The sequence below is a fragment of the Microcaecilia unicolor genome, chromosome 1, assembly GCF_901765095.1.
Source record: "Microcaecilia unicolor chromosome 1, aMicUni1.1, whole genome shotgun sequence".
NCBI lineage: Eukaryota > Metazoa > Chordata > Amphibia > Gymnophiona > Siphonopidae > Microcaecilia > Microcaecilia unicolor.
In genome coordinates, this window is record NC_044031.1 from 293,510,528 (window position 1) to 293,534,446 (window position 23,919).

Here is a 23,919-nt window from a genome sequence, read left to right on the forward strand (position 1 = left end):
GGCTGGCTGACGTCAGGAGATGGTTACGAACGCAGGCAGAAACATTGGAACGTTGCAGGAGTAAATTATTATATTAGATATCAACTAGGTAGTAAACACTGACAAAAACTCCCTAATTTAAAAAAAAAAAAAAAGAACACTTCAAGGGACAAAAATTCATGATTCCCAATAAAATAGACTTAAACTAAATGTCAAAAGGTACAGAGGGCATTAAAGCTAGCCAAAAATCTATACCAGTTCCCCCCAAAACACTCAAAAAGTTGTACACACCAAGGACTCTGTTTATTAAGGTGTGGTCATGTTTTTAGCACGTGTACAAAATTAGGGCACACTAACTGTGTAGGCGCCCATAGGAATATTGTGGGCACCTACACAGTTAGCATGTGCTAATGGTTAGTGCGCGCTAAAAGCACTAGTGTGCTTCTAGCGCAGATTAGTAAACGGGGCCACAAATCAGAAAAGGTCTTGCAGTCCTGAAAGTACTCCAAGCTAGTAACAGAGCCTGCTTTCTCTCCAGAAGCCATCCAGCAAACCAAGGTGGAACCCAGAGGCCCCCTCCCCCATGGTATAAAATCCACAGTTCAGGAAGGAACAGCTTTAATGCCCTCTGTACCTTTTGAATTTGTTAAGCCTGTCTTATAGGGGATAATGGGTTTTCTCCATTGAAGTGTTTGTTTAAATTAGGGAGGGTTTTTTCCCCCCATTTGCTCCTTTTTTTCTGATGGAAACCTGTGACTCCTCCATTAAGGATAGTAAATGTGATGTATATTTGCATCCTGGAGCTTTGTGCTTTCCTTTTTAATTGCTGTTGTGTATTGTGTGCCTTAAGTAAATATTATATTGTGATGAGGTGGGAGAATCCAGGCCCGGTAAGATAAGGTGTGGGGCCAAACTACATGTCCCAAATGGTATTAGGAAGGGGAGGCAGGAAGGTGCACTCAAAAACCTGCCAGGGACTGCACATTGGGGAGGTGGAAGGGAAGAGTGGAGGGAGCTGCCGCTATGGAGCAGTGATGAGAAGACTCAATTTCCGTGGGTCAGAAATCAATACAAGATACCTTCCACCTGCAAGGGGGTGGGGCGAACTAACCGGCAGGCTGTGAAGGAGCCAGAGTTAATGGAGTTTTTGGAGGAAGGAGAGGGAGAGAGTACAGGATTGCCAGGTTTGGAGGAGCAGTTGGATATGGACTGTGATTGTACTCTGGTGGAGGGTTGCAGAGGTTTGAGGGCAGTGGGTGGTCACAGGAGTCATGTAGCTGTGTAGAGGGAGGTGTACTGCCATCCTGCAGCCACTCAAAAGAGAAGACTTTAAAAACCGAAACCAGGAGGACTGAACTGTGGACTGGGATTTATGGGGGGGGGGGGGGGGGGGGGGTTGCTTTTGCTGTGGTTTCTTTTTCTTTTAGAAACTGCTTAGGATATTGCCTAAGTGAATGGAGATGGGATAGGGAAGGAGAAGAGAAGAATAAACAGACTTGTACTAAAAACTGTGTTGCCTGGAAAGACTGGATACATGGACTGCTGGCGGGAAGATTAGGATTGTTGAAAATCCTGGAGTTTTGGAAACTCAGAAAGGAGGATTACTGGTGAGCCGGCCACCACCCCAGAGGGATTGCGACCAGGTTATTACAATATATATAAAAATGGCCTTAGTACACAGACAAATCTGGATAAGGTCATACTATGACCACCTTTTTGCTGCAGCTTAGTAAAAGGACCCTTTATGGGCCATTTTACTAAAGCTTAGCATGTACTAACTCACATTAATGTGCATACCTATGGGCCACATGGCATTTAGCACATGCTATTGTCCATTAGCATGCTCTAAGGTTTAGTAAAAGGGCTTCTTAGTGACATAATCCAAATGAATCTTAAAATGCCTTTCCCACGTGTTTTTTTTTCTTCATTTCGTCCTATTTTTTTTATTTCTATTTTTATATGTAGTCCATTCCACCTCCCCCTCCCCCTCTGAGATCAAAAGATGCCCTGTTTATTTCTGCAGTATTTCGAGATCTCTTCACCCTTTGAGCTTACTAATAAAAATAGAAATTCATGTTATACAGATGACAGCATGAAGACAAAATTGAGAAGTGCCTTGATAGTCTTATTTAAATTCAATCCACAGCTATTTCTGGAGGAGACACTTATGAAAGGGATTTATCTGGTTAACTAAAGAGATACTCAGATCTCTGAAGCCGAAAACTGGTTCCCATCAAGTGGCACTTTACAGTATAGCAGACTTAGCAGCTAGATTTTGATATAATACAAGGGGAATTCCCTGGGTTGCTGGAGGTCATAGGAGGGAAAGTGCCTGAAGGAAATTGATTTTCTAATACAGAACTTGCCCTCAATTAAATAGCATGCAAAGTTCTCAGAAACTGTGGCCCATGAAGCTTTTAAAACTGCTGAAAACGTTCCCCTAAAAGTTGAATTGAATTTTGTAGATTAATGTAGCACTTCCCAATCTTTTTTGTGGCTGTTGGCATGTGATTGCAGCCAAATAAAACTGTGTGACACTCTGGAGGTGCAGAATAATGATGCACCTATGGAGATCCCACCTAGGTTGAACCCCCAAAGGCAAGTTTTATAACCCTATTTAAGGTCTCAATCCACAGTTTGGGAAGCTCTGGATTAATGGAAGGGAAAAAAATTGACTGAATTAATTAGAAATTTAGTAGATCACACTATGACTGCATCATACTTTGTCATATAGTGGCAATTTTCACCTATAAACCCTGTTTTATGCATGTAAAAAAGTCTTTAAAAAAATTATCCTGTAGTTACATGTATAAGCGTGCGTGTGGTGACAAAACAGCATGTACTTCAACATGAAATGTATGAAGGCGTGTTCTTGGATGGAGTCTCATTGTACACACTTCCTTTATAGAATACATTTATGTATTTATTTATGTATTTGCTGCATTGGTATCCCACATTTTCCCACCTATTTGCAGGCTCAATGTGGCTTACAGCATGTTGCAATAGCAATCACATTAACAGAATAAGAAGTTCAAAGTATATTACAAGTAAGGTGCATAAGAAAATCAGGTAAAACTAGAAGTAGATAAATAGATAATTCATAACATAAATGAGAGTAGGACAAGATATAATGTTCAATAATGAGAATGTGATTAAAGTAGTCAAATTAGGAGAGTACAATAAAGATAGTTCTGGTGTAGTTTAGGAGCTAATTCATTGTGGAGGATCCTTTTTATAAGTCTCTTTGAACAAGTTTGTCTTCAGTAGTTTCTGGAATCTAACATGCAATCTAACCCCAATTTTTACTGGTATACCCATAATATTTTATAAATACATGGTGTTGATATTTTATAGTGGTTTGAATGTTATAGATTGCTGAAGCAGCATTTATTTTCTAAGTAAGACCCTTAATCCATCAGCGTTGGCATCATTGAACAATGCTTTGCTATACACTGCATTAAGGGGTCCTTTTACCAAGCGATGGTAAAAGGACCCCTACGGTGGCATCAGCATGCAGGTTTGCTACATGCCAAATTTCCTTTTACCGCCGCCGGTGAAAGGACTTTATAAAAAAATGGAAATGGCAGTGTGGTAGGTGTAACACTTGCCGTGTGGTCTTTTCTGAGGGAGTCCTTACTGCTGCCTGATTACTGCCGGAAAAGCCCCTGGTGCTAAAAAATAAAAATAATGTTTTGGTGCCAAAATGCCATGTGCTGGGAGTTGGCACTATCACCAGGCTCTTGCAATAGCCTGGTAGTAGGGCTGAATTGCTGGTTGCCAAGCTTGTGGTAGCCCTATCATGGCTTGGTAAAAGGGCCCCTAAAATCAGTATATTCTTTATATAGCACCAAGACTTCTATGTGGAAATTGACGCATGTTCCATAACAATGCATATAAGCTAATCTGGTTAACAAGATAATCAGCATTGATAACTGGATGTTAACAACCAATTATCAGCACTAATTGGCATTAATTAAAATGTATGCACACTACTTGCTAAGCATATTCTGTAACATGGTGTGCATAAATTCCATCTTATAGTTGAAAAGGCGGCGGCATGGCCATGAGCATGGAATGAGTTGGTTGTGGACGTATCTACAATGTTATGTGCATTATTATAGTATACACGCACTCCACACCTAATTGGTTGGTGTGTGGCAATGTAGCTGTGCTAACTGATTAGCGCTGGGCATGCCTACTGTCCGTCCCCAATCACCCATGCGCAGATACCAAAACTACCGTGGCACACCTGAGTGCACCCTGCGGTAGTGAATTTTCGTGCATGGTAAGCATGCATTAATGCTTCCTGTTTCTTAGTAAAAGGACCCCTGAAGCAGAAAGACTCTGGAAGAAAAAATTTTGATGGGTAATATCTATTGTGATTTGAGCTCTTGGATATTTTGGGCCCAATATTCAAAACAAGCTGAGCTCCTATTTTTTAGCCAAATCTATTAGCATACATTTCAGCTGAAAATTCATTTTATTTCAGGAGCCTAAAAGTTATGCTCATAAATTTAAGCTTCTATTCATTTGCCTAGATTTATGAGCCTAATTTATGAATGTTGTGCTGAAAATCAGTGCTAAGCTTCTAACTTCCCCCCCCCCCCCCCCCCCCACACACACACTTTAAATCTGGTCCTATTGCCAGCCACCTTTTATGCTCCTAAATTTAAGAGTTTAGGGAAATGTTGAGTACAAATTTATGCACTCAACCCTAATAAATTTTCAAAGAGACCAATTTATGAGCATAACTCTCAAAGTTAGGAGCATAAATCCTTTGGACCCTTTAAATTTTAAAGACATTACCCTATCAATTTTACAAAAAGCTGTTCTACTTGGAACATTATTTTGTGCCCATAACTCTATAACTCCCAGGGCTTTGGGTTGTATCCAAAATTAATAGGGCATTGGCTGAGATGTGCCATACATAAAGACATAATAATAATAATAATAATAATAATAAGGGTTTTACTAACCTACGGTAGCATTTTTTGGCTCATGGTAGAAATCAGCTGGCGGTAAAAGCTGAGATGCCCATTATATTCATGATTTCTACCACGAGCTAAAAACACTATCACAGCTTAGTAAAAGACCCCCTATAAGAATAACGATAGCTTTTCTTTAATTTCATCAGTTATATTATTCAAAGTATTACGGTTACCACTCCTGTCTGTGTGACAATGCAGAAATAAGGTCCAGTTAGCCCAATAAAAAGAAATTACCTGCAGCTTGTTTGCTGGCTGTCATTTCTACATATTCAGTCGTATTAATTATCCAATGGCCTATGTCTTTGAATCTTTCCAGGTCTTCCCTACTCAATTTCTTTCCTACTAGGCTTCAAGATACAGGAAGGAGCTAACTGGAAGAAATGGGCAAATAGGTTCAACACTGAAGCCAGTACATTATGAATCTATTATTATCTTTTTGCTCAACGGAGGTGTGATTACACATCTGTGTCATTTCAAGAAAAGGCTTGATTAAGCTGTCAGTGGGTAATCTTATAAATGGCAGTGCAGCACTTTTCTTTGTATACAGCAGAAGCACACATCTTTAGGGGTCCTTTTACAAAGAAGCAGTAGGGCTAATGCATGGCTAGCGGGAACTAAATCAGCACTACCCTCGCGGTAGGTCAGGAGCGTGGCGGTAATTCCGATGTTGGCAAGAGCTGGTTCATGCGGTAGAAAATAATTTTCTATTTTATACCACAGGGAGGGCGTTCCCAGTGGTAATCAGCATCATGCCCACATTGGTGCACACTGCATGATTACCGTGCGTGTAGCGTGTGAGCCTTTACCGCTAGGTCAATGGCTGGCAGTAAGGGCTCAGGCAGTAAATAGCTGCACGCTACCTTTAATTTTAGTGCGCTGCCATTTACTGCCCCACTGAAAAATGCATTTTTTCCCAGCCATGGTAAAAATGGCCTAGTGCACGCAAAAAATCATGCCTACACTACAGTAGGTCACTTTTTACCGCAGCTTAGTAAAAGGACCCCCCCCCCCCCCCAAGTGAACAGTTGGTTCATCTGCCACATTCTACAGTAACCCTCTCCTTCTATAATGTGATGCCTACATTTACATGCTGACCCCCAAATCCTATATATGGTAACTAACGTTGTGTGCGCAAATTTGGCAGTGTGACCATATTGCAAGTGCAACTTAATCATTTAACAAGGCAATTGGTTCCAATAATTCACCAATAACAAGAAATTATCGGTACTAATTAGCACTAATTATAAATTATGTGTGGAACTCTCTAAGCAAATACTCGAGTTCAATATGGCTTTACAATAAATAAAACAACAGGCAAGGTTTACAATACCATAGATGAAATATCAAGTAAGAGCAGAGTAGCACAAATATGATTCAAAGTGATGAACATAAATTCTAATGCGTAGATTTCAAAAGTGGGCATGGCCATGAGAAGGGAATGGGCATTCCTAGAAACCATGCAGACTGTTATAGAATACGCCAATACAGTTCCTAAGTTAAGCACGGGCATTTACATCAGGTTTTAGTTGGAATAAATGGTCATGCCTGAATTTAATCGCAGGTCCAAGTGGCCCTTCTACTAAGGCTTGTAGGTGCCTATGCGCATCCAATGCACATCAATTTGGAACTACCGCCCGGCTACCATGAGCCGCGGACGGTAATTCCATTTCTTACATGCACCTGATATTTGTGTCCAAAAATATTTTTTTATTTTCTACTTTGTGGCGCTAATCGGCAGTTTATGTGTACTGATGATTACCATCCGGTTAACACGTGAGACCTTATCGCTACATCAATGGGTGGCGGTAAGGTCTCAGGCCCACAATGGACGCGCGCCAATTTTTTGTTTGCCGCATGTCCATTTTCGGCCAGAAAAAAAGGCCTTTTTTGCAGGCGTGCTGAAAAACAGACCTGTGTGTGTCCAATACAACAGTGCAGGTCATTTTTTAGTAAAAGGTCCCCCAAAGTGCCTAATGTTAGACATGGTTTATAGAATAGTGCTAATTGCATTTTTGTCCACACTGATCTTTTCAGCATCATATATAGAATCTACTCCTGAGTACATGCGTAAGCTATAAAATATTAGCACATACATGCATGTCTGTTACAGTTACATGTGTAAGTGCTAGTTGCACGCTAAACAGTATTCTACAACTTAAGCACATAAATGCAAGGCGGAATGCACAGAGGGAGGCACATGGATGTGTCCAAAATCTTCTCCTGCTATTGACATGGTGCAAGTGGAGATGTCTAAATAAAGCTGTGTAGATGCTGATTTATGCTACTATTCAATAATGGCATCTAGGCACCCAGATGCCATTACAGAATTAGTGCTCAGCATGCTGTATCTAGGTACCTAGGGGTCCTTTTAGAAACCTGCAGTAAAAAGGGTCCTGTGCTCGCAGCGGGGACCATTTTTGCCACGTGTTGAGGCCCTTTTTACCGCAGTGGATAAAAAGGCTGAAAAAAGACAGGACTATGCGGTAAGATTGTTCTTGCCACATGACCACTAACTCGGCAGTAGCCGGATAGCACAAGGCGCTGTCCGATTACCTCCAGGTGAGTGCCATATTAAAAAAATAAGGGATGATATTCCCTAGCACAAGAAATGATGCATGCTGGGGCTGGAACTACCATCGGCACCCAATTTTGGCCGGCAATAGCTCCAGATTAGTATGCGGTAATCCCGCTACTTTGTAAAAGGGCCCCCTAACCTGTAATGCCCAGGTCTAGAATTGCCCCCTAAATATGACAGTGCATATAGTACATAGCAGGAGCAGTTAATCATTTCAGAATATAAAATCAAAAAGTAATGCTTTCCATGGATTCAAGTAGCATCAGATTACTGTGGACTCCTAGCAATTACTTTGACCAGTGCTATAGGTCTGGCAAAAATGTTAAACTTGCATTGATTTCTATTGCAACTCCTAAATAATTGTGAAACTTAAAATGCACTCTGTATTATCATAAGCCAGTTACTGTAATATATGAAGAATCTATCCCATGCATCAGCTCATGAAGAATATTTCCAGAGTGTACCATCTGTGTCCTGTAGAATAATGAAGGCAAATTCAGACTATAGCTGCAAGAACATGTAGGATCCCCCAAACTATAGGTTTAGGGACATCTTAACAAAAAATATCAAGGCTTACTTAAAATTGGTTATTTCAATTAGTCTATAGCTGACACCCATGTTGGGTAGCTATGCTTCTCATTTACATCCCTCCCTCACCCCCCCCCCTTTTTACCCCTTCTTCTCTTTCTCAGCCTGAACAGTTTTCCTTCGTCTTTCAATTCCCCCATTTTCTCTAATCTTCTTTCTTGCTCGTAATTTCTTTAAATAAGATAAAATAAATTGATATAAACCATGTATTATTAACAGTAAAAATTCTGCATGGTAAAATAAAGGGTTTAGAAATGTATAGCTCCTAAACATTGTATACATTGCATCTCCCAAGTTCTGTGTTTCTCTCTCATAATGCATTCTGAAATGAAGAGCCTGATTCATCTAGATATTTTCGCATAGACCTCAGTCAGAACAAAGCATTATTGAATCAGGTCTTATGTCTTCCACAGATCTATATATTGCATTGTGTTAAAACTAGCATGGCAAGCCATGTGCCAATGGTGCATCTGGCTTAATGTTTGATGATGCTAAACTAATGATATGAAGACCACGGTATTGTTATGTTAAATACAGCATGATCTTGGTAAAATGGACCTAATCTGCATAACACAAATGTAGGAAATCTATGGATCTCAGGCCACATCTGGCCAATGGACTTTCTTGTAATCTGCAGTTGCAGTGCAAATACCACAGGTTTTAACATCAGGGGGAGCAGACTTTTTAAAAATTGGGCTGGGAGAAAGGGGAGGGTTAAAATATGCATAGACATATGTGGTCAGTGACTCAGCTGTTCAGGGAGGCTAAGGTGGGGTGAGATTGGGGTGGAGCTAGTAAAAATCCTTAAGTCAGGGACAACAACCATGTCAGTAGTAAAGGGATAGTAGGGGCACTTTTGAACACAGCAGTGATGGACCCCTTCATTGTGACTTCGGTGCATATGCACTAGTCCAGCATCTTCCTGTTGGCCAGGTGAACGGTGATGGTCATGAGCACTGTAACAGAAATCCTGTGGATACTAGCAACCATAAAATGATTTGCCTATCAAAATGTTTGGCCACTAGGCTTTAGATCTGCTGGTCTTTAGTTTACTGTTGAGTTACCAAACATGTTTGGAAAGATGATTAGTTATCCAATTCAAAACACCTGTAAACTAGGACTTGAATTCAAACACAGCTTTAGATTTTAATCTCTATAACTGGAGGAATAGACTTCAGATGCTCTATTTACTGCATATTCCGATGTTTGTACAATATCAATTGCAGATTCCACTGTGCAACATCATTAGTCTCCAACCTCTTTCCTAATACTTATTAATATTTTAATATTTCATTGTCCTATAATTCCAAACAACGGCATAACTGGTAGCTAAAAATCACTACTTAGCTTTATACTTTTTTTACTTAGCTAAAAATTATTATGGTTACAACAGAAATGGATTTAAAGATAAAATACTATACATCCTAGAGGCATGAATGGGACTGTAATGTGGAAAGCCTTTCTTTAATGCATTAGCTGAATGTAAATAACTTGTAGGGTGATGGGCAGATTGTACAGCCAATAGAACTTTTGAAACTGGACTAGATTAATTGAGGGGTCCTTTTACTAAGATGTGGTAAAAAGGGGCCTGCGCTAGCATCAGCACGTGTTTTTGATGTGCGTTGAGGCCACGTTTTAACACAGCAGGTAAAAGGTTGTATTTTTTTCTGGAAGAGAAATGGCTGTGCGGTAAGTGAACCACCTACCATGCAAGCCAAACCACCACAAGGGTGGAGGTACACAAATTCCTATGAAAAGTAGAATCTGAGGAAAGGGGGAGTAGGAGGAGTAGGCTCTTGAACAACACCAGTAGGCGACGTAGATAGGAACAATCTCTTTATTTAATTATACACTCGACTTGAGTCGAGTGTATAATTAAATAAAGAGATTGTTCCTATCTACGTCGCCTACTGGTGTTGTTCAAGAGTCTACTCCTCCTACTCCCCCTTTCCTCAGACACCACCTACCATGCAACCATTTCAGAGGTGAACACTTACCATCATCCATTGAGATGGCGGTAAGGGCTCCTGCATTAACCTAGCACTAAAGAAATAGGCAATATTTTTGTAATGACGAAAATGGCCCATGCTGAGGGTGGAAACTACAACAGGGCTCCTGCGGTGGCCTGAAAGTAGTTCCAGTTTGGCACGCAGCAAGCCTGTTGCCATGCACCAACCCTTTGGTAAAAGGGCCCCTGAGATTGGTGGCTAGCTATTGGCGTTTTTGTTAAATACCGAGCACCATTTTGAATCAGTAAAATGAGTGGGAAGAGGGAGCGACACAAGCTTAGAGGTGAGCGTGCAATAATTGGATGATTTGTCAACTTGGAATTAGATACCATTATTAGATCCCTGATGCAGGCATTGAATGCTGAAACACAGACCATGTTGGGTCTGATCAATAAAGTGAAGTTGAGATGCCCCCATTCTTGGAGGCTCCTTGTGCTTTTTATTTGGCCGTTTGCTTTTGCTTCTGTACTTTTGGATTCCCTCTCCTTTGTATTATACACACACAGAACATACAGACCCTCATCAAATACAGAACAAGTAACCATAACCTAGAAATAGAAATATGTAGACAAAATTGAATCTGAACCTCCAAGAAGTCAGACCCCGCATACATTGCAACCCCAGAGGAAAAGAAAAACGGTGATGCATGTCCTCCTGTACTGTGCAAAACAAACATAGCAGCTGCAAATTTCAAAAACTGACATATTCCAATCACTACATTAGAAATTAACAAATACAAATAAAACCAAAAACAGAAAATATGGTGATATCTTTTTATTGCACTAATACATTTTTTGATTAGCCTTCAAAGACCAAAACCTCTTTCCTCAGGTCAGGATATAATGATGCTTTTATGGTATACTGTCCTAACCTGCGGAAGGTGGTTTTGACCTCTGAAAGCTGGTCAACAAATATAATAAGTTGGCCCAATAAAAAAGTATCACCTAATTTTCTATTTTTTGTTTGTTTTATTTGTATTAGCTTTTAGAGTGGACTAACATGGCTACCACACTACTTTATCTTGAATCAAAAATAAAATTCTTTTTTTACCTTTCTCAGCTGGCCTATGTTTCTCTGGTTTCTGCTTTCTTCTGTCTTCTCTTAACTCTCTTGCCATGGCTTTCTGTCCATTTCGCTTTCTTTCTCTCTTCTTTACTTCCTCCACTAAATCCATCTCTGATGCTCATCTTTCTCTTTTAGCTTTCTTCTAATTTTTTGGCCTCTCTATCCATTTAGACTTTATTCATTCTTATTATCCAGTCTTTAAGCTCCCTTTTTCACTGAATTTACCTACAACTTTCCATATCTTTCCCTCATCCAGGCCCATACATTTTTCTTATTCCCCAGTCTTTCATTAACTCTTTTAAAGTTCAGGGGCCAAAATTGTAGAATGAGTTAACTATGTACATAAGATCTTTGAAGGCCTTAGATCAATTTAGGAGGGGGCTTAAAATATTGTTATTCTTAGAAGTATTTGGTGATCAGCAGACATTTGTTTAGGTATGAGTCATATCTGCTTTGGTAAACTAGTGAGTAATGTGTAGTTGATATTAGTTTGCTTACTGTGTGTGGAGTCTGTGGTGTAGTATATATGTGATAGTTATGTTTTTATTATGTTTTGTCATTTCATCACTATGAATGTACTTATTGTAAACTGCCAAGAACTCTACAGATTATGTGGGTTATAAATGTTTTAAATAAATAAATATATAAGAAAGGAAACTGAATATTATACCTCAAGCTAAGCATGTTTTAAATATGAAGAAAAATAGGAAGAAGGACCTATGCAAATAACATTGCAAAAAAATGTTTTCAATCAGACCTGTCTTCTCAGTAAATACTTAGGAGTCCTTTCACAAAGGTGCGCTGAAAAATGGCTTGCGATAGTGTAGGTGTGGGTTTTTGGCACATGCCGATCCATTTTTCAACATGCCTGTCAAAAAGGCCTTTTTAAAATTTTTTGCCAAAAATGTACATATGGTAAAATGAAAATTGCTGCGTGTCCACTTTGGGTATGAGACCTTACCACCAGTCATTGACCTAGCAGAAAGACTCATGCGGTAACCAAGTGGTAATGACCTACGAGCGTCAAATGCCACTTGGTGCGTGGCCAATACGCGCGGCCGAAAATAAAAAAATATTTTTTCAGTTGTGCATATTGGACGCGCACCAAAATTGAAATTACCGCAAGAGCCATGTGGTAGCTGGGTGGTAACTCCATTTTGGCGCATGTTGGGCACGCATAGATGCTTACATGGCTTAGTAAAAGGACCCATTAATATATCTAATCTAGACTTCTGTACCCTGCATTTTAACATCTCACTGAGTTTTTTACAGTATGAAAGAATCCTAACAAAGCAGCTCAGGACCATATTGTTTTATAATATCTTGAGTAAATCTGACACATTTAGCATACAAGAAAAAAAATACACAATGCAGTATGTACCACAAGCTTTATCTTGTACTTAATACCTAGCAGACTTATGCATTTCAAGGAATCATTTGCCTTGCTAATACAAACTACTCCACCATGAGTTTTATGCAATAAAGAATTCATCTTTTCCAATAAATTAAATAGAGACCTTAGTGATTCAGAAAATTAAAAAGACTCTGAGGGTAGACATATTAATCTTTCAGTGGATTAAAAAGCATAAGAGTCCCAAGAAAAGAGTAATTCCCCAGGGGTTCATTTTCCAACATAAGAAGACATATTACATAATGATGTATTACAGTAAGGCTGAGAGAACCTAATTTTATAGATATCTTTTCAATTTTTAGATATCTTTTTATGCTAATCCACATGAAAGAAAACTACACCATTTAGCTGTTGTCTATAAAAGTGAGGCATAAAAAACACCGGAGCTCATTATCAAAAGAAACAAATTGTCCAAAAAATGACATAAAGAGGCAGAACATTTTTTTCTCAAAAATGTCCAAGTTGCAATTTAGACGTTTTGCTCCACAGTTCGTCCAAATTTCAAGAGAGCATGTTGGGGGCATGTTTTGGGCAGGACCAAAAGATAAACATTTTTCTGCAATAATGGAATGAAGTGAAAACACCTAGGGCCAAAATTAAGACTTTTTGGCCAGACCTGTTTCAATCATGACTAAACACCACCTTTACTAAGCGGCGGTAAGCCCAACGTGGCCTTACTGCTCGCTAAACAGGAAGTACCGCTGGGCTACCGGAGCAGCATGGCGGTACTCCTCACCCCTAGCATGCCATCATATCTGGTGCTACAAAAATATATTTAATTTTGTAGCGCCGGTGTGTACCTGGCGGAATTCGGGCAGTGCCGCGCACTGCCCAGTTGCTGCCGGGTTAGCACAGGAGCACTTACCGCCACCTCAATGGGTGGCGACAAGTGCTTCCCTCTGAAATGGCCATGTTGCAATTGCTTTACTTGCAACATGACCATTTTCTGCAGTAAAGAAAGAGTTCCATTTTCCCCGCTGTGGTAAAAGGGGCCTCGGCATGCGTAAAATACACATGCCAAAGTCAGTGCAGGCCCCTTTTTGCTGCAGCTTGTTAAAAGGGGCCCTAAGTGACTAAAGAACTAATTTTCAAAAGAGAAAAACATTCAAAAAGTGGCATAAATCTGCATTTAGACACTTTTCTCACAAAAGTGTCCAACTGGTATTTTCAAAACCAATTTTTAGACATGTTTCTATGACATCCATCAAAAGTGCATTCAAATCACAAGGGGGCATGTCATGAATGTGTTAAGGGTGAGATCTGGGCTTTCCTAACACTTGGGGGTTTTTTTCAGCCATAATGGAACAAAACAAAACCATTCAGGACTAAAACTAATATGTTTTGAGCTAGCCCTGTTTTTATAGCAAATAAGGCACAAAAAGGTGCCCTAAATGACCAGATGACCACTGAAGGGAATGGGGGATGATCTCTCTTCACTCTCCAGTGATCACTAACCCTTCCACCCCACTACACACCCAAAAAAATGTGATTTGAAACATTACTTGCCAGCCTCAGATGTTATACTCACGTCTATTAGAACAGCATGCAGGTTTCTGGACTAGTCTAATAATGGGTGCAGTGCACTGCAGACAAGTAGACCCAGGTCCATACCTCCCCCTACCTGTTACACTTGTGGAGGAAACTGTGAGCCCTGCAAAACTCACCAGAAACCCACTCTACCCACATATAGGTGCCCCCTTAACCCATAAGGGCTATGGTAGTGGTGCACAGTTGGGGGTAGTAGGTTTTACGTGGGTTTTTGGGGCATCTTAACAGACAAGATAAGGGAGCAAAGGTGAGATATATACCTGGGAGCAATTTATGAAGTCCACTGCAGTTCCCCATTGCTTTCCTGGGATGTCTGTGGGACCAGTCTCCTAAATCCCAAAGGCTTGATTTTGTGCGTATTGCACTTGGACTTTTTTTTTTTTTTCAAAAATGGACCTACAAAAAACCCCGTCCAAATCACAAAACCTTGATCAAAACAGTTTTCAAAAAAAAAAAAAGAAAAGAAAAAGAAAGAACATTACCTTCTTTCCTTTTCAAATTTTGGATGTTTTTTCAAAACGCCCAAAGTTGGACTTAGACGTCATATCAAAAATGCCCTCCATGTGACAAAAAGGTGCCATAAATAACCACTGGAGGGATTAAGGCATAAACCCCCTTACTCCCCTTGCCCGGTTTCCATTATGGCCAAAAGCCGAACCCGGCCATTACTAAACCCGGCGATCTCAACATTCGACCTAAATGTTGAGATTTAGCCGGCACCAACCGTTTTATCGAAGGAAAAGATGGCCAGTCATCTTTTTCGAAAATACGGTTGGCTCCGCCCATTTACGGAGCCGTCCCCAGAGATGGCCGGCGCTATTCGATTATGCCCCTTTATATCAACTGGCCGACCTTCATCTACATGTTTATTTACATCTTCAAAACAATGGTGAAAATTACAGAAACAAGATTTCACTTGGCTGAATCCATATTGATTCTGTCCCATTAAACCATATTTTTTCTATCTGTTCAGTAATTTTATTGTTTATAATAGTTTTTTATTATTTTGCCCAGCACTGACTTTAGGCTAACCAGTCAGTAATTTCCAGGATCATCCCTGGAACCCTTACAAATTGGCATTACATTGCCCATCTTCCAATCTTCAGGTACCATGGATGATTTTAATGACAGGTCGCATATCACTAATGATAGATCATCAATTTCATTTTAAAGTTGTTTCAGTATAACCTGGAGCATATATCATCTGGTTCAGGTTATTTATTGTTTTTTAACTTGTTGATTTGTCTCCATACGTCTTCTAGGTCCACCAAGATTTGTTTCAGTTCCTTCTTATCATTACCCTCAAATACTGTTTCTGGCACAGGTAAATCTCTACAAAACAACTCAGGCAGATGTGGAACCAATCAAAACTTTTGTATACAAAAAAATAAACTTGACCCACTAACTTGGCAAAAAATATGAAAATAAAGCAAGTAATGTTAAAAGGAAGGAAAAAGCCTCAGAGAGCTCCAAACCATTGTTTTTCCTCAGTCTATAGAGATAAAAGCGATCAATATGATCTGTTCCCCATCAATGGCTGAAAAAAACCTTCCCTCATGTTCAAAAATCATGCAAAACCCAAAATACACTAACTTAGGGTATCTAATCAAAAGAGTACTTGGCTCAAACACTCCAGGATCAAATAGCTTGAATGAAGTTGTCTGTCCTGCAGTCATATTTTCAGTTCTAAACAATCCACAGACCCCAGGTAAATCTCTTGCATCCTCCTCAGCAAAGACCAAAGCAAAGAATCCATGTAGTCTGTTTTCTATGGCCTTGTTCTTCCTAAGTGCCCTTTTACTTCTTGATGATCTAATGGCCCCACTGACTCACAGGCTTTCTGCTTCTAATATACCTGAAAAGTTACTAATATGAGTTTTTGTGTCTCCAGAGAATTTCTTTTCAAATTCTGTTTTAACCTTCCTTATCAATGTTAAATTTCCATCCGCTCTTGAGCAAGCATAATGCCTGCACTTTTAATTTAGGCATGATTTCTGCAGAGTTTGTGCTATTATTATATAAAGACACAGAGGCAAAAAATAGCCATCTTCCTGCTTTATTAATCTTGGTGTCCTGACATAAAATCACACTACAAATGGCTCTAATATTCAAGTTGAACCTTACTGTTTAAAAGCATATATTTCCCTCTGTGCTCTTTCTTTAGGATTCATTCTATCCTCTTGGTCTAGGCTGTCTGTATTCTTATATAAATCAAAAGAGCAGCATCCCAGCTTAATTAAATTCTTAATAGTAGCAGTGGCCAAATAAAATAACCATTCAAAAACATTTAATATATGTTCTCTGGTGGATCTTAAGGATTTTATTTCTGAAAAGTTACTGTTTAAAGTGCTTAAATGTCTATCAGACATAAGAGGCTCTATCCATAATGAATCTCAGTAGGGCAGCTGTACTGCTTTGCTAAACCTTACCAGAATCCAAAACAGGAAGCTCACTATTGAATTTAGAATATCTTCCCCTTTTTTACCCCAAAATTATCTTTCAGTGAAAAAGTATTTCTTGATAGTGTTTCTGAGTCTATCCTCTCAGAACTCCATATCATAACCACTTGTTCTAGAACCTTCTACCTATTGCAAGGGTTTCGTTTGTATTAATAAAATATTTAAGTATATCTATCCCATCTCCTCTCTCTCTCTCTCTCTCTCTCTCTCTCTCTCTCTCCTCTCCTCCAATATATATATATATATATATATATATATATATATATATATATATATATATATATAATATTCCAAAAATAGGTCAAAACAATTACAGTTAGTTGTGATAAATATACATACACATTCCAAAACAACCGTTGTTCATTTACTATTAAATCTTTATTCAAATATTACACATAAACATTTCACCTCATTATCCATTTTCTTATCATAAAATCCACATTACAACCAAACACTCTTCATCATACTTCATTCACTACACTCACTCTAACCTTCACACAAATTATACTCTTATATTATTGCACAACAAGTAATATTATCCACAATAAACATCAAGGATAACAGTGGCCATACCATACTGTAGAATGGTCTGCTCATTAACTGCATATATTTTGTAATCAAAGTTCTTTCAGTTAATGGTTAATATTCATCAAAGTACATTTTAACCAGCAGTCCTCTCAATATAGTGTAAATTCTATTATGGAGAGGTGACAAGAGTCTTTTGAAGGAGTTTTTAGAGTGGTTGAATATAAGGGATCCTCATCTTACCTTCAAGATGAATTTTAATAAAGAAGAAATCAATTTTTTGGATTTGCTCATCTGCAAGAAGACATATTAATTTGTAACTACCTTATATCACAAGCCAACTGACAGAAATGGCATTTTTGGAATTCTCAAGTTTCCACAATCCTGCACTTAAGCACAATTTACCATTCAGCCAATTCTTGAGACTGAAGAGGCTCTGCACTGATGCTGATGACTTTGAACAACAATCCACAGCTATGAAGGGTAGAGTTAAAAGCCGAGGCTATCCCACCAAATGTACTGAAGACGGATACACAAGAGCTTGTTTGAAATCACGCTGCGATTTATTAGAAACAAGGAGCCAAAAAAGAAGACCAGATCTAGTATGTACCTTGAAGTATTCGCATCTAGCAAGCCAGATACAAAGATCGGTTCAGAGACACTGGCATATTCTGGAAGGACAAGAATGCTTTAGGAATAAAGATTTAGTTATTGCTTATTCCAGAAACAGAAATCTGAAGGAGGCACTCGTTCCATCAGCATTGCCAGATTTTTCCATGATCCTTTAGCAGACATTCACTGGGGACATAGACCATGCGGAAAATGCAGCGTGTGTCAACATTCTATCACCAAGAATTACTTCTAACACCCACAGACACACAAAAATACAAGTTACACCACTCATCAAATTGTAACACACAATGTGTCATTTACATCATAATCTGCTCATGCCCTATGATTTATGTAGGCAAAACAAAATGAGCAGTAAAGACACGCATCATTGAGCATACAGTAGAAGCATGTTTCTAGCGCTCCCCTGGTCGAACACTGGTACGAAAAAAATCACAGCATTTCTGAGTTGAAATTTCTAGTTTTCAAAATTCACAAGGCATCATGGAGAGGAAGAGATTATGACACACAACTGTTGAGGGAAGAACAGAAGACTATTTCTCTTTTGAATTCTCTTAGTCCACATAGCCTGAATGCAGGATTAGAATTAGTACATTTTCTGTAACAGTTTTATGAGTACTAGTCAGTTGTATGAGGTTTTATAACCTCAATTTTGATTTTATATTTTATTTTATTGTTGGTTATCTGTTTATTATATACATATTGTTTTAGGTTTTATTTTTGTATGATATATATCGTATATTTATACATTATGTATTATGTATTGTATTTTTCAGATATGTTCTTTAAAAGACTTAAGGAACAATGAAAATAGATAACTTTATACATGACTGTGCAACAATTTCCAAATGGGATGTTACAATATTATTCCCATAACCTCAAATTGGCAGCAATTCTAATGTTCCAGTTTTTGAATACATATTTCTTTTATGGATCACCATTACCCATGCAACATTTTTCTCTTGTTTTTAATGATTCCTGCATAGCCTCATTGCCACTCTTACATTCCCTCCGCCCATTATATATTCATTAAGTGGGTATTTAAATGTCTGACATTTTTGACGTCCTTCCTTTCTCACGAGCAGTATTTTCCTGCCGTCATGCTGTTAGTTTGCCCTCCATTGGTAAGTACTTTTTACTCTATCAGCTGTTTTGTTGTTTTTTGGATCCATACCACGTTTTAAGCCATTATGGTATTCTGACACACTTCTGGTGAGTTAGATTATATTGTTTTTCATCGGCAGTGTTCTTCAAACACTGGCTTTGCTACTTGTGGTCACTTGGTCCTTCATCACTTCCTTCCTTAAGTACATACTACTCTAAGTTGTTTAAAATAAAGTCCTTTAGTTAATTTGCTCGTTTTAAGCTTCACGTGCTTCTTTTGTATCGGGTTTAGTAGATCGTTGTCCCGGTTAGCCTCTTTTAGATGTTCATTAAGCTTCGTCTTTTGTGTATGGTTGTTTGAAATACGTCATCCATGGACTCCATTTATGTATGATATATGATTTACTTCACCAATATGCAGTAGCACATTAGTAGTTTTGTCTAAATATCTCGCGCTTTTTCATTCATCGAGCCAAAATGCAGCTCGAGTCCAACCATGACGTAAGCACTATTTACATCTTGAGAACAGCTCTCCCATACTGGTTATATTGTAGAACATGATGTGGATGCATTTCACAACATGTTATTTAGTGCTGGCAATGAACTGTATATTACTTCTCTAAGTTGATTAATTTCTTCACATGCCCTGCCCCCTTAGGCATTACCTTAGTGTATTTAGTTTTTGGTTCTGTTTCATCCATGTTTCTTTTATTAAAGACATCCCCATGTGTATAGTTGATTTCAATGCATTTCTCTAAACATTAGTCTTTTCAAACATCCACTATTATCCCAATTATTTATAGGTATCATTAGGCACACATAAGGTGGTCCTTGGAACTAGCCCCTTTTTTATCCCTTTAATCGATATTTCTTGTTTTTAGCAATGTCTGTACCAGTAAGTTCTGCTACCTGGACGCCTGCCCAAACTATCTTCTCAAAAATGCTCCCGTTTGCTTCATAACTGATCTAATGCAGCACCTGAACTTCATGCTAGGTAACGGATTTTTCCCTGACACCCATGGGAACATACTGCTCACCCTGGTCCCAAAAGATGCCAAAAAAGATAGTGCCGATTTAACTATCGCCCTATAGCATCAATACCGTTATTCCGTACGAACTTTGCAGAGATTACTGATGACATCAGCCTTGGAATAAATACCATGCTGGCATGGGCCAATGCATTCAAGTTAAAACTTAACGCCGAAAAAACTCACTGCCTCATTCTTGCCTCTCCCTTTAATAAGTTCCGGCCCACCAACTTAACCGTACCAGGCTTTACCTTGCCCATCTCTGAAAGCCTTCGAATATTAGATGTTATAGTAGATCGGAACCTAACATTGCTGGATCACACGAACTCAACCACCAAGAAAGCATTCTCCTCTCTCTGGAAGCTAAAGCGAGTGAAACCATATTTCCCAAGAGGAGTTTTTTGTAATCTAGTTAGATCCTTAATCTTGAGCTGACTGGATTACTGCAATGGAATCTATGCAGGGTGCACAGGTGTTCTCTTAAAGAAGCTACAAACCGTCCAAAACACAGCAGCACGACTCATCTATGGAGTATCAAAGTTCACCAGTTCCAGTCCACTTTGTGAGAAATTACATTGGCTTCCTGTACAAGAGCGTATAACTTTTAAAATCTGTACCCTAGTCCACAAGATTCTTTATGGAGCAGCCCCAGCGTACATGGACGCCCTTGTCCACCTACCACCAAGAAACTCGCTCAGGACAAGAAACTCGCTCATACCTAACCCTCAATTACCCTGTCTGTTCAATGCTGAAGTATAAGACCATGTATGCTTCCACCTTTACCTACGTCAGCACTCACTTGTGGAATATTCTACCAAAGTCAGTGAAAACGGTTCAGGATCATCTGATTTTTAGGAAATCACTTAAAAGCTGTTTATTTGAGCAAGCCTACCCCAGAGATCCAGTCCACCCTCATTAATCTCAGGAAGCCACCAGTATGGACTGACACTACTATTGTGGCAGACCCATCTACTTATCTTTACCTCTCTACCCTACTTACCCCTTTCCATATATAGTACCCTGTCTATTTGTTATTCAAATGTTGTAAGCCACAGTGAGCCTGCCAGAGGTGGGAAATTGTGGGATATAAGCAGTGGCGTACCAAGGGGGGGGTGGTGGGGGCAGTCCGCCCCTGGTGCCAGTGGGTGGGGGGTGCTCCGCTCCTGCCGCCTCCCGTGGCCATTCCCGCGCCGCCGCACATTAAAAAAACCCGGCGAAGCAGCATCGCAGGCAGCGCCCCTCGTGCCCTGCTTGTAAAAAAAAAAAAAATCAAATCTCCTTCCTTCTCCTCCTCGTCTTGACGTCTTGACGTCGACTCGGGCCTTCCGGCCCGAGTCGACGTCAAGACGTCAAGACGAGGAGGAGAAGGAAGGAGATTTGATTTTTTTTTTACAAGCAGGGCACGAGGCGCTGCCTGCGACGCTGCTTCGCCGGTTTTAACGGGACTGAGGTGGGGAAGGAGAGGGGTGAAAGGGACTCGGGTGGGGGTGTTCAGAGGGGAGAAGGGGACTGGGGTGGGGGTCTCAGACAGGGGAGGGGATTAGGGGACTGGGGTGGGAATCTCAGAGGGGAGAAGGGGACTGGGGTGGGGGTGTTCAGAGGGGAAAAGGGGAGGGGAGAAGGGGACTGGGGTGGGGAGAAGGGGACTGGGGTGGGGGTCTCAGAGGGGGGAAGGGGAGGGGAGAAGGGGACTGGGGTGGGGATCACAGAGGGGAGAAGGGAAGGGGAGGGGAGAAGGGGACTGGGGTGGGGGTGTTCAGAGGAGAGAAGGGGACTGGGGTGGGGGTCTCAGACAGGGGAGGGGAGAAGGGGACTGTGGTGGGGGTCTCAGACAGGAGAAGGAGAGGGGAGAAGGGGACTGGGGTGGGGGTGTTCAGAGGGGAGAAGGGGGCTGGAACTGGGGGCTGAAAAAAGGGGCAGAGAGAGAGAGGGGACAGATCCTAGATGGAAGGGGGAGCGAGAGGGAGGGCAGACCCTGGATGGATGGGAGAGGGAGGGCAAATGGTGGATTGAAGGGGCAGAGAGAAAGGGCAGGCAGTGGATGGAAGGGATGGCAGAGAGGGCAGACACTGGATGGCAGAGAGAGAGAGTGAAGACAGATGTTGGATGGAAGGAAGACGGTGAAAAGAAGATGAGGAAAGCAGAAACCAGAGACAACAAACTGTAAATAAAATATATTTGTTTATTTTTTTTGCTTTAGGATAAAGTATTGTAGATGTGTTAAATGTTTATAATAGAACATGTAAATAAGGTAATCTTTTTATTGGACTAATTTTAATACATTTTGACTAACTTTCGGAGAACAAAACCCCTTTCCTCAGGTCAGGATAGGATACTGTAACAGCACTATACTGTACTGACCCGAGGACGGAGGTTTTGGCCTCTGAAAACTAAATGTATTAGTCCAATAAAATGGTATTATTTTATTTTCTATATTTGTTTTATTTCTATTTGTTAATTTGTAAAGTGGTGATTGGTATTTGTTAGTTTTTTTCAAATTTACATCTGCTGTCTTTATATTTTGCACAGTACTAGGGGACATTTTCTGTTTCTGTGGCGTTGCATTGTATGCAGAGTCTGGCATTTTGGGGGTTCAGTTTAATTTTTGTCTAAATAGAAAGTTTATGATTACTTATTCTATAGTGGATTAGGGTGTATCTGTGTTTGTGAAAAAGACATGACTTTCAGTTGGCATTGACTGTGCAGGATCTACGATCTGTACTATTCTGTCTGGTTTCGTTTTACAATAGGTGAATTGATGTTCTAGTGCTCACTGTAGTGTTTAAGATGCTTTCCTTTTCCTTGTGTGACTCTTAGAAATGACTGCTTATGGTATGGTAGAATTGCTCTATAGGTCCTGAGTGTTTTGTATTCTCGGCATGCCTAGTACTGGATTTGGGGGGGGGGGGGGGTGTTAACAAATGACCGGGCCCGGGTGTCAACTACCCTAGGTACGCCACTGGATATAAGCACTGTAAAATAAATAAATAAATAAATAAATAATAACTGTTCCTTTCATTTTTTTAGAGGTAGTACGTGGAATAAACCTGATTTGAATTTCATATAGTTCACCTTTGGTTACAATTCTGGTTTACATGTGAACTCTGTGGTAAGTTTCATTTCCTTCACATGAGACAACTATAAAAATGTTCCATTGACGAAACCAGTCCATTGATAGGGTTTTCCATAATCCACTGAGAATTGATTTCTTATATTTCATTTTATTTGTTTAAAAGTATGTTGTATAATTTCAATATGTCTGTTGTTGAATACAAAGATAATACATAATTTAATTCCATTTTCATTGATTTTTAAATTTTGTTTTATTTGAAATATATATATTTAAATCATCTTTTTAAATTTGTTTTTAGAATTCTCTATTTTAAATGCATAATATTCATGTATATATTTTTTAGAACACCCTTTCAGGCTTATTTTCAAAAGGGTTCGCCGGCGATCTTCCGACACAAATCGGGAGATTGCCGGCGATCTCCTGATCCCGGCCAAATCGGTATTATTGAAAGCCGATTTTGGCTGGCTTCAACTGCTGTTTCGTCACGGCGCCGGCCAGCCTTCAAGGGGGTGTGTTGGTAGGGCAGTGAAGGCGGGACGAGGGGCAGGGTGGGGGTATGGCTGGCTTCAGCTAATAATGGGAAAAAAGAGGCAGGCTCGAACGAGCATTTCGCTGGCCGGACTTGGTCCATTTATTTTTAGGTCCAAGTCTGGAAAAAGTTCCCACAACTGACCAGATGACCACTGGAGGGAAGCGGGGATCACCTCCCCTTACTCCCCCCAGTGGTCACCAACCCCCTCCCACCCAAAAAAAACAAAAAAAAAACTTTTTTTTGCCAGCCTGTATGCCAGCCTGAAATGTCATACCCAGCTCCTTGACAGCAGTATGCAGGTCCCTGGAGCAGTTTTTAGTGGATGCAGTGCACTTCAGGTAGGTGGACCCAGGCCCATCCCCCCTACCTGTTACACTTGTGGTGGTTAATGTAGAGCCCTCCAAA